Below are 12,237 nucleotides of genomic sequence, written 5' to 3' on the forward strand. Positions count from 1 at the left end.
AAACGGAAACAACATTAAAAAAAGGATACATTAAATGTGAACAAAGACGTAACCAATAACATAAGGGATGGTTCCTGGCAGTCGTGGGTGTTGGCACCTCGTGCCTTCTGCCACTATCTCTAAACAGAAAAAAGTAAAAAAAAAATACGAAAACTTAAACAAAGGTTAAAAACACGAAAACGTGAAAAAATATGGAAAAACACAAAAACATGAAAAACGTTAAAAACATGAAAAACTTGAAAAATGTGAAAAACGGGAAAAAACGCAAATAAACAAACTGTTAAGACACGAAAAAATTTGAAAAAATGTGGAAAACGTGAAAAAACATAAACAAACTATTAAAAACACGAAAACGTTACAAAAAAAAATGTGAAAAAAATGTGAAAAACACGAAAAACATAAAAAATATTAAAAACACGAAACATAAAAAAATGTGAAAAACACGAAAATGTGAAGAAAAAAAATTAACTTTGAAAAAGCGAAAATGTGAAAAAATGCGTTTTAACGTTTTTTCACGTTTTCGTGTTTTTGGTGTTTTCATGTTGTTCATATTTTTCACGTTTTCATGTTTTTTTTTTGTGTTTGTTCACATTTTTGCATTTTTCGCGTTTTGTCACGTTTTTGTTTTTGTTGTGTTTTTTCGCGTTTTCACAATTTCTCGCTTTTTTCCATTGTTCATGTTTGTAGTGTTTTTTCATGTTTTGTATTTTTCGTGTTTTATCATGTTTTTTGTATGTTTTCTCATTTTCGAGGTTTCACGTTTTTTTTCGTTTTTCGTTTTCCGTTTTTCACATTTTTGTGTTCTTCTCACGTTTTTTATTTTTTTTATAGTTCACTTTTTCTTGTTATTCACTCTTTTCATTTTTTTAAAATTAACCCTTAAATACATTAAGTTTCTAACTAATTTTTCGCTTTTTATTTTTTATTTTTTTTTCCATTTTTCTCGATTTTCCGTTTTTTCATGATTTATCATTTTTTCACAAATTATTAAATGAGTTAATTAAGTCAACCCAATTAACCCATGACCCAACCCATTTATTATATGAGTTAGGTGGGTCTACTCATTTATGACTCAACACATAAATGAGTCAACCCTAATTCGTTTAATTACGAGTTAAACGAGTCGTTAAATGGGTTATGATCCATTTTGACACCTCTACAATTTATTAACCATCTTGCTTGACTCAACAAATAGAACACTATGTGCCCTTTATCGGTGGTTTTCACCTGAACAGTGACTGATCAAGTGAATTTGGTCAGTCACCATTAGATCTAAGCTTATTAAAAATTTATCATGAAAATTAAAATTATCGTAGGGTTTAAATTCACACCTCCCAGATATAATGGTGACTGACCAAATTCACTTGGTCAGTCATTGACCAAGTGAAAATTATTGGCCCCCCTTATATACCTGGCATCCGGAACATCTTCTGCATCTATTCTATCCATTCCAATACATCTTATATACATCCTGATGTAAACCCTTTCTAAATTGCTTTGAAACGAACATATAATAAACCCGTTAGGGCTGGACAAACATTTTTTTGTTTCCAGCATCCTAAAATTTCGTCGTTTTGATATTTTGAAATGCTAAACAATTAAAAGTCCACAATTTAAAAGAAGTAGATATATTTAATGTTTTATAAATTCAACACTAATTTCTTACAAATTATATATTTTTTGTTTTTTGTTTTTCATTACAAATTTCTTATAATTTTTATAAAGTAAAATTTAATTCAAAAATTAAGTTTTTTTTTCTCAAAGTAAAAAAATTGATTTAGGAAAAAAAAGTTCATGAGGGGTAATATAATAAATAAAATATAGAAAGTAATCAATGAGCAAAAATAAATGGACCTCCAGTATTCTAAAATTTCATGGTCTTGCTGTGTTAGAATGCTAAAAATTCGTTATATCAATGTCGTAACATCTGGGAATAAAAAAATCAACTAAAACGCAATATATGTGAAGTGAAGTAAAGTAAAGAACAAAGAACAGATTCATAAATCATCCTCAGAATTTACTTTCTATATAACTAAGGATTCCCAATGGAAGTGTATAGAATTGATACGTTAAATAAAGGCTTAATAGGTACCCAGCCCCCTAAACTTGTAACTTTTTTTCACCTGGCCCCCTCAACTTAGGGGACAACCTCTCAACCCCCTTAACTCTCCAAAAACATCACATACAGCCCCTTACACCCCTATGTTCGGTCAAAATATTGACCCGTATAGAAAACGTGCTTGACTGTTGACCCCACCAATGTCACGTGTCACTTTTTTATTAAAATTTTCCATTCTGGCATAAGAATTCTGATCGAAATCCATCTCTGATAGTTGCTCGCCGAGCACAAATGAGCTTGCTCGCCGAGCAGAGGTCTCAATGGAAAAATTTAATAAAAAATGACATGTGGCATTGGTGTGGTCAACAGTCAAGCGCGTTTTCTACACGGGTCAATATTTTGACCGAACATAGTGTAAGTGTTGTATGACCTAGGCCATTCCTTTTGTATATTTTACAGTGTGAATTTTGAATCCAAATGGCAGTTAATAAAATATGTATTCATGTATAATTATTTGTATTGTTTAATTACTTAATGAATATATATTTGTCCAAAGATTATTTACAAAGAGATAATATTATTAAGAGTTAATAATAATGAGATATATTTCTTTGGTGAAATAATAATCTTAAATGTTCATAGTCGGTGGATAATGAATTGGACACTCATCTATCCTTAGACTATCACCTCTGTTTATTTTCTTGATTAGTATGAGATATTAATCAGAAACAGAAAATCTCATTCTGTTTGATATGTTGATATCAGAATAAATATGTGGACATTCGAAGAGGCGAAGAGTTCGAACTGTGACGCTAGATAATAATTGCACAAAGGTTTAATCCTAGTCAACATAATTATTATCTAGGTCATAATAGTGCATATAGTCCTTTGACTTGAGGAAACTTAGTTGTTCTTGCGCAGGTAATTATAGTTTGTTCATGCTTTGTACTGGGATCTTAATTCTGGTAATCCAGCAGTGAATCGCTATAGTTAGTTGTGTAGTGTAACAAGAGTTTGCTAATAGAGGATTCATTACTCTAAGTAAATAGAGATAAATCCTAAGATAGTTATTGATTGTTTTTTTGATGGAATGAGTTCCTAGCCAGGACAATAAGACTCGCCTTATGAGATAAGTTTCAAAGAATGGTTCTTTGATGAGCGTCTTATTTTATCAAAGACTTAATCAATATTTCTTAGTATCTTGACAATTAGAGCTTGACACTTTGTGACTCTAGTCAAGATCGGGATTTTTAATGAAAGGACTTTAGTGCATGGACATTATGATCGATGGTTCATAATTAGTTTAATGAATTTACTTCAAGTAACTTCATTCCTTAATTGGGACGTCATGGCGCAGTGTGTTAGCTGGAGATCATGACCTTTAGAGGACTATAAGTAAATATAAGTTAAGCTTATATAGGATACACTTATAGTACAAGGAATTGGATTCCTAACATAATTAATAAGTGTTATTATTGTGCCTCTAATACCAGTTAAAGATGAACCTAAAAAGTCACACACATACAAGTTGTTTGTATCTAGCTTTTGTTAAATTGATTAATTAAAAGTGTTTTAATTAATTAGTTGATACAATTGAATATGTCAATGGGATTGCCAAAACATTCTAACACTGTTTGATATTCAATTGAAATGAGGAAATTATAAATAATTATTCTTGCTCAATTTAAGTTGATGGCTTTTTCAGAATACAATAGTCAAGTGTTGATTGTTGGAATTTAGAGGTGTTTTGAGTTAACTCCTCTAAGATTTTGTTAAAAGATATAATAATAATTAATTAAGTTATTAATTAATTATTATTATATTATATTATATTTATTATAATAATAAATAATATAATTATTTATTAATATTTAATAATAAAATTTATTTTATTATTATATTTATTAATAATAATAATAATAATAATATTATACGTGTCTACTCATCATATATATATATATATATAGTTTTTGTAAAAGTTATCTGGATACAGATAACATTTTACAAAAACTGATATTAACAATCAAAAGGTTTTGATTGTGTGGGTTCGATTAATTATTGAGCAAGATTAATCAGTTTCTTCGAGGCTTGATCTAATCGACTTAGTGAACTGACTAGAGGCTTCACCACTAGAGAAGCTTTAATACCCGATTGGAATCTACAAGAGGTATTTTTCCAATCTCGTAGTATAAATATCAATTTGATTATTGAAGAACTTAATGATCTTGGTTAAGGATTTGATGTCAGACATCAGATGTTTGACTGTTTATCAGAGTGATTGGATCACACTGATTGTTTGTTTAGGGAAAATTTTTGAAATTCATCTCCTAAATACCAACATGTTTCCGCTTCAAATCCTTCAAGTGGTATCAGAGCCATCTAAGTTCTTTTATAGTTAATTGATGTTGTGTTCTCTTGATTGATATAATTATGGATTGTTGGGGCTTTTTCTTTTATTATTATACTCCTATAGTTATAATTTTAAATTTCAATTTTTATGAATTTGGGTTTATAAATATTGAAGGCTTGGAATACCAAGAAAAATTATAATTTTGGAGCAAAATTGAAGAAACAGCGAAATTGGCAGATTGCAGAAATTATGGTGCGGGCACGCTTTAGGCAATTTTTAGTTGTCTAGTTTGTATATTGTCTGCTGATATAAAATTGAAATGTGATTAAAATTATATATTGGCCTTAAATGTAAGTGTTACATTTAGGAACAATTGAGGGTCAATTGTACGAAAAGGGTCAATTGTGTAATAAAATCAATTTTGATTTTACTACATAAATATATGTAATTTTATTCATTACATGTTCAATTTTATCCAATCCATAATTATACCAATGAGATTAGATGAATGCTAAGATTGATCACCACAAGGCATGTTATTGGATAATGTGCAAACATTAACTAATAAATTGAATTAAGTGTTAATTCAAGATAAATTTCTTTTTATGCAAAATTGCATGTTAGAAATTTAAATTGGTTAATGTGCAAAGTGAGACCTTAAGTTAAATTTAATTTAACTGCAAGACTAGAAATCTTCCAAATAAATATTAAATCCGATAAAGATACAAGAATTGTATCGAGGCTCTCCACTGGTGCATTAATACATAAATAGTTTGTGTGATTAGTGTGAAAGTTAATTCCCATTGAATTAATTTGTGGTTTATGTTAGGCAATTAACATTGTAAGAATGCCAATGTGAAGCTGAACAATGTTAATTCAGGCTTAATATAATCTGCTGATCCAGTGGGTTGGATTTATCTAGTGTTGAAATCCAAGAACGTCAAAGGGAAACTGAGGATTAAAACACTAGGAGCTAGAAAAGTGTTAAATTGAATTTCACAGCATAGTGCAAGGTGATTGACAAGTGTTGTCAACTTATGAATTTATTAGTTATCCCAAGAATACCAATGTGAAGTTGAAGGAGAACCTAATAGAATTTATAAGAATTCGATTTACCCACTAGTAATTCATTCCAAAGAATTATCGTTTCCTATTTGGAAGTATAGGATTCGCCAAATTAGTGGGAAACCATTATGATAAAAGTCCATGTCATATTGGTTCGTTTAATTCACCTTAAATATATAACTGACTATCAATCTTTATTTTCTGCAGTTACTCTTTGATTCCAAACATGTTATCAACACCTCTCCAATCGATATTAGACCGTAATAGGCTCACAGGGCCGAATTATGTGGACTAGCTGAGAAACCTTAAGGTTGTGTTAACTCAGCAACGGTTGTTATATGTAATTCTAAAGCCTAAGCCTGAATCTCCTAAAGAGAATGCAGAAAAGGCTTTACATGAGGCATATAACAAATGGGTAGATGATGATACCCATGCCAAATGCTATATTATTGCTTCTATGGATAATGAATTACAGAAGTATTATGAGAATATAGCAACATCTTATGAAATCTTATCGGGCTTGAAAGACCTGTATGGTGAGACCATCAGGACTATGAGATATAAGATATCAAGTAAGCTCTTTAGGATGAAGATGAAAGAAAGCCAAAATGTTTCTGATCATGTTGGAGAAATGATCCATTTAATCCAATCTTCGAAAAATTTGGATTTTGCATTGGCTCATGAACTCCAAATTGATCTTGTGCTTTCTTCACTCCCACGTTCATATGGAGGTTTTGTTTCAAACTTCCAATTAAACAAAGTGGAGTGTACTTTGGCTCAGTTGCTGCAGAATCTGGTTGTTCACCAACAGAATGTGGTGGACATAGATAAAAAGAAAGATGACGTTGTAATAGTGGGTGCATCTTCTTTTAAAAGGAAGGGTAAGACCCACCCTAAAAAGAAGAAAAAGAAAGTTCAAAAGACCACTAATACAAGTCCATCATTTGTGAGGCCAAAAGCCTCAACACAACTTAAGGGTGCTGTTAAGCAGGGATGTTTCCAATGTGGAATGGAAGGTCACTTTAAGAGAAATTGCCCAATCTTTCTGAAAAGTTTAGAGAAGGGTAAGGGTGCAGCTTCTGCATCAGGTATTTCTCTTAATAATTATTTAAATGTTGATTTAAATAATGATCTTTCTTATAACTCATCTAATGCAGGATCTGGCAAATAGAAGGTTGTTGGAAGATGGTGAAGTGGAACTCACACTGGGAAATGGTGCAAGGGTTGCAGCCAGGGCAGTGGGAGATATTTCACTTATGTTAGACCATCATGTTTTGTTATTGAAAGATGTATTGTATATACCAGGAGCATATAAAAATGTAATATCTGTATCTAGTTTGACAAAAAGGAATTATGAATTCCGATTTTGTAATAAAGCTTGTACAGTATATTTTGATAATGTGATTATCGGTTCTGGTGTTTTACATCGTGGTTTATTTTATGTTGATAAAAAATATACCAAATAACAAAAATGAAAATAAGCAAGTTTTGCTTGGCAACCTAAAAGAGATGAATAATAATTCCACTAATAAACAATCAGAATTTAATTCCAAATATTTGTGGCATCTCCGTCTAGGACATATTTTTAGTAATAGACTCACTAAGTTGGATAATACGGGAATTTTGAATCTAAATTCTCAATCTGATTATTCAACATGTGAATCATGTTTACAAGGAAAAATGACTAGAAAACCATTTGTGGGACAAATTAAGAGAGCCAATGAAATATTAGAATTAATACATTTTGATGATTGCGGGCCATTTAGTGAAATAGCTCGTGGAGGTTATCACTACTTCGTAACCTTTATTGATGATAAATCAAGATATGGTTATTTGTATTTAATGAAATACAAATATGAAGTTTTTGAAAAGTTCAAAGAATTCAAAGCTGAAGTAGAAAATCAAATTGGGAAAAATATTAAATCACTAAGGTCAGACCGAGGTGGTGAATATATGAATACTGAATTTGATGATTTCCTCAAGGAAAATGGAATTATCTCTGAACTCACTCCTCCTTACACACCACAATTAAATGGAGTGTCTGAAAGGAGGAATCGGACTTTGTTGGACATGGTTCGATCGATGATGAGTTACACTGATTTGCCTATCTCATTCTGGGGATATGCAATTGAAACAGCACTTTACATTCTCAACCGTGTTCCTTCTAAATCTGTTTCTACCACACCATATGAAATATGGGCTGGAAGGGCACCAATTTTGAATCATGTTAAAATTTGGGGTTGCCCCGCTTATATAAAAAAGCAGAAAAAAGAAAAATTAGAGGAACGGTCTACTAAAGGCCGATTTGTTGGATACCCTAAATCAAAAGGATATATGGGTTATTATTTCTATCTCCCTGATGAACAAATTGTCACTATCAGTAAGGATGCCATTTTTCTTGAGAAAGAGTTTCTGCAAGAAGGTGGTAAAGGTAGAAAGATTTTATTGGATGAGGAATCATCTAATAAAGAAATCCAACAAGCTGAACCAATACAAATTGATCAGCCAGATGAGCTTACCAAAACAACAGACATCATCACTCCAACTCTTAGGAGGTCTGAAAGGGTTTCGCATCCTCCTGATAGGTATGGTTTAATTACTGACCATGAACAAGAGTTATTTGTTTTTGGTAGTACTGACCATCCTGATGATCCAATTACTTATGAAGAAGCAGTATGTGATACTGACTCTTCTAAGTGGTTAGAAGCTATGCAAAGTGAGATTGATTCTATGTATAAGAATGAAGTTTGGGAACTTGTTACTCCACCTGAAGGAATTGTTCCTATAGGTTGTAAGTGGGTATTCAAACGCAAACTGAATTCTGAAGGAATTGTGGATACTTATAAAGCAAGGCTTGTGGCAAAAGTGTTGGTCCCTTATAACGTTACAAGTATAGTTCCAAGGGGGGGTTAGGAACTATTTAAACTTTTTCTAATTTAGGGCAGACTTCTTTTCTTAAGAGAAAAGGTTTTAACAGCGGCGCTGAGTAAACAGCAAGATACTGGCTTAGTCAACTGGTGACTAGGTCAGTTTCTTGACTTGAGTCAGGAGATAGCACTTAGAGTCTATTCCTGAGCTCAGATGTTTGATGCGCACAACTCAGCTTGACCTCTTTACTTGGTCAATTTTTGGTTATTTAAGCAAGCAATATATATAAGGAGTTTAAGGTAAGAAATGCGTTACTCAGCAGATTTATTCAGGTTCGGCTTCTAAGCCTACGTCCTGTCCCCGGAACACGTTCCGAGCTTTCGAATCCTCTACTGAGCTCTTTAAAGGTAGAGCCTCAAACCTTTTACAATCTTAGCAACTGAGTATAACAAGAGTACCTTCCTCTATACCTCTACTCAATCCTAATCTCTCGCTGAGTACTATAACCGAGTACTCAGCCTCTCCTTTCTAATCTCTAGAAATGATAAGTGTTTGTCCTAAACAATGATTGCTAAGACACCTTAGATGATTGAATAATCACTCTAGACTTTTACACAAAAGATATGAAATTTAGTGTAAGATTGCTTTGCTTTTTGCTTGCAGAACTTGCGTAGAAATTTGGTCGGCGTAATGGCTTGATCAAGTTCTGTATGAATGAAGCTTCTGATGGCACTATTTATAGAGACGTCTGGACATCGGTCATTTCGAATTTCGAAATAACCGTTGGAGGGAAACGGCTTCCTGTCGTTGTCATCCTGACTTGCTCAGAGCTCTCGACCAATCAGATTTGAGTATCTTCTATCCTCGGTCAGCTTTTGGTCAGCTCGGCAGAGTGTCTCTCCATTTATGGTAATGTCAACTAGACAGCATACTGTGTCGTCTGAACTTTACCCAAAGTGGAAACACTTTGTCTGGAAGTTTTCCTTAGCCAGCTGCTGTCTTGTACGCTTTGTCGAATCAACTCAGCAGCTTCGTTCCGAAGTTGTTCCCTGAAGGTCTTCTAGATCCTTCTTATGCTGAGTTGCGTTTTGTCCATAACGACAACGTTTTGACATTCACGGGCCGAGTTGTCTTGAATAGTTTGACTTGGGCTTTGACTCTTGTATTGAGCTTGGGCCTTTTAATCCTTATGTCTTATAAGCAATTTTTAACTCAACATTGAACAAACACATTAGTAGAATAAATCAAAGCATTTAAACTTAGTGTGTTTAGAATATGTTTTTAATTATACTTAAACAATTTTGTCAAATCAAAATTATGTGGAAAGGTGTTTCAACAAACTCCCCTATTTTGATGTTGGCAAAACTATTCAGCGAAGAACTCAGTATTGAGCTCCCCCATGATAGTTGACCTAATATAACTTAGCAAACTCCCCCGTAAGGGTTGAGCTAATGACTTAGTTTTACTCTAAACAATTGAAGGTTTAATTGAGTAAGTCTAATGTCTGTTTTCAGATATAGGTCAGCTCATGGAACATATTCTATTTTACTCAGTGTTTAAGCGGAAGGTTTTATCATTCAGAGGGCGCTGAGTAATTTGTTGTTCAATGAGTTTTATAAGACAATGTTTTATAAACATACAAGTCAATGTCAAACATGTTATCAGTATTGGGTACAATCAACAAGTTTTATAGGCATTAAACATAGTTGATGTAATTGAAGATACATAATAACTTAATACATAGCATCATATATAAAAAATAATTCATAACTCAGGGTTTGAATGAAAAGATGCAAGTATTGATATTACTAGAAGTAGTCAGTGTTTACAGCAAAAGATAAAAAAAAACATAACATAACACATAGCATAACTGAGCTAGCCTAATTTCTATTTCTTTCTCTTTTGCTTGGACTGACTATGCTCATGCTGTGTTCTCGCTTGTTCTTTCTCCCCCGTTTTGTCAGCATCGGGTGGAGGAATCTTAAAGGCGTCGGTTAAGACGGCTTTGGTCAGTTCTGTGGACAGCGCTTTAAGTCTATCGGCGCTTTCATTGACACCATCAAAAATAGCCACTCCATTATCTGAGACCTCGATGGGTATATTAAGTTCAGCAGCGCTGATCATGCTGACTGTGAAGGCTTAAGATTTGCCTATCCAGGTAAGTGCATCGGTCAGACCAGCAACGACTTGATGGAATGTTTTAAGTAAGGATGTGTCATAGTATTGACGCTGAATATTGCTGTGACGTATGTGGTTGAAGGTTTGTCTGGTGATAGATAGCATTTCATTTTGCTTCATAGCGTCAGTATCCATCTCTTGCTTGTTCAGATTCAGCAATCGAACGGCCTCACTAATTTGCTCCACTGAGCACTGAGAATAGGAGACCATTTGCTCGTTGGTTTTGATTTGCTCGGTGTGAAGCTGAGCAAAGAGCATTTTAACTTCATCAGAAGTAGCATAGCGTGTGTTCGCAACTGACAAAGTCTGAACTTGTTCTTGAAGAGCGTTGAGATGTTGAACTGTTGTCAGCTGGATCTCAGCCAGCTTTGCGATGGAATCCTGCTTAGCTTGCTATGCTTGAAAGGTAATGATGAGACTCAGCAAGTCCTTGAATCCTTTAACTTCGTTGAGAAGCTGAGTTACTAGGGAGAGCTGAGTAGTCTCAACAGTAGAGGACCCAGCAGCAGCAGGAGTAGTTTGTTGAAGGTCTTTGATCAATGTCTGCACTGAGTCGATGATTCGTTTACTAGACTCAGTGACATTTATGTAGCTTTGAGAGCCTTCATTAAGTTGTCCAGTGACATCAGTATGACCGGTTGGAAGAGGATTAAGTGGGATGACCTGGTCAGTGACTGGAGTTGTGTTTTAAATCTGCACTTGGTTAGATTGGGAAAGAGTTTGATCGGCAGAGATGTTAAGTGGAGAGGAAGTAATCCGGATGCTGTCGGTGCTAACTGAGATAGGAATGTTTTGAGTCAGCACAATGCTTGGATTGACAGCATCAACGGGAATGGATTCCACTTGACTCGTAGAATTTGCGGAAGCATTCAAGTCGGCATGTTCTTTTAGTGAAGAAACAGAGGTTTGCTTTTCTAGAGAGGCCGGTGGAGTAGAGGATGGTTGCTTTCTGAAAAATTTCAGCTTAAGTGCAGAAGGGTCCTTGGTTGGCTTCTGAATAACAAAGTCAGGAAGGGTTGGTTGTTGAGCAGGAATGTCACTGACTGTCTTCTGACTTGCCTTAACCAATCTTCTTCTATGAGGAGGAGGGTCAGCTTGAATAGACTCTCCTGAGTGAGATGGAGAAGTTTCTTCTTGATCAGCATTAAGCTGGTCAGCTTGTTTTTGTACTTGATCAACATTGTGTTGGTCATGTTCTTGTTCTTCTCCAGCAGCCAACTCAGTATTGGCTTGCTCAGCTTCAATCTCACTAGCTGTCTCCTCGGAGTCAGCTTCATCACTGGTTTCTTCTCCCTGTTCCTCATCTTCTTCATCCTCCCCATCCAATTCTTCCTCAACTTGTGCAATGAACTGATCGTCCAGTTGTACATCATCCTCTTGCTGTACAGCCTCAGTTCCTAGACACTGTGTGTAGTGAGAATCACCAGGAACAATGACGTCAGTAGGGATTGCGTCAATTGGAGTCAGTGAAGAAGACTTCTACTTCTTTTGAGGTTGCTCATCAGCATCTGTTCTTTCCTCAGTTTCAGGCTCATCTTGCCTGCTCCTTTTCTCAGCTGACTTAGGTTTCTCCTGACCTGGTTCAGCAGCTGACTTAGACTTCTTTGCCTTAGGCTCAGCCTTCTTTGAAGGAGTCTCAACAGCTTTTCTCTTACGGGCAGCTGGAGCCTTTGTCCTTCTTCTTTGCTAGGGAGCTGTTCCCTCAGCTTGTTGTTCA

The sequence above is a fragment of the Euphorbia lathyris genome, chromosome 10 (genome assembly GCF_963576675.1).
Source record: "Euphorbia lathyris chromosome 10, ddEupLath1.1, whole genome shotgun sequence".
NCBI lineage: Eukaryota > Viridiplantae > Streptophyta > Magnoliopsida > Malpighiales > Euphorbiaceae > Euphorbia > Euphorbia lathyris.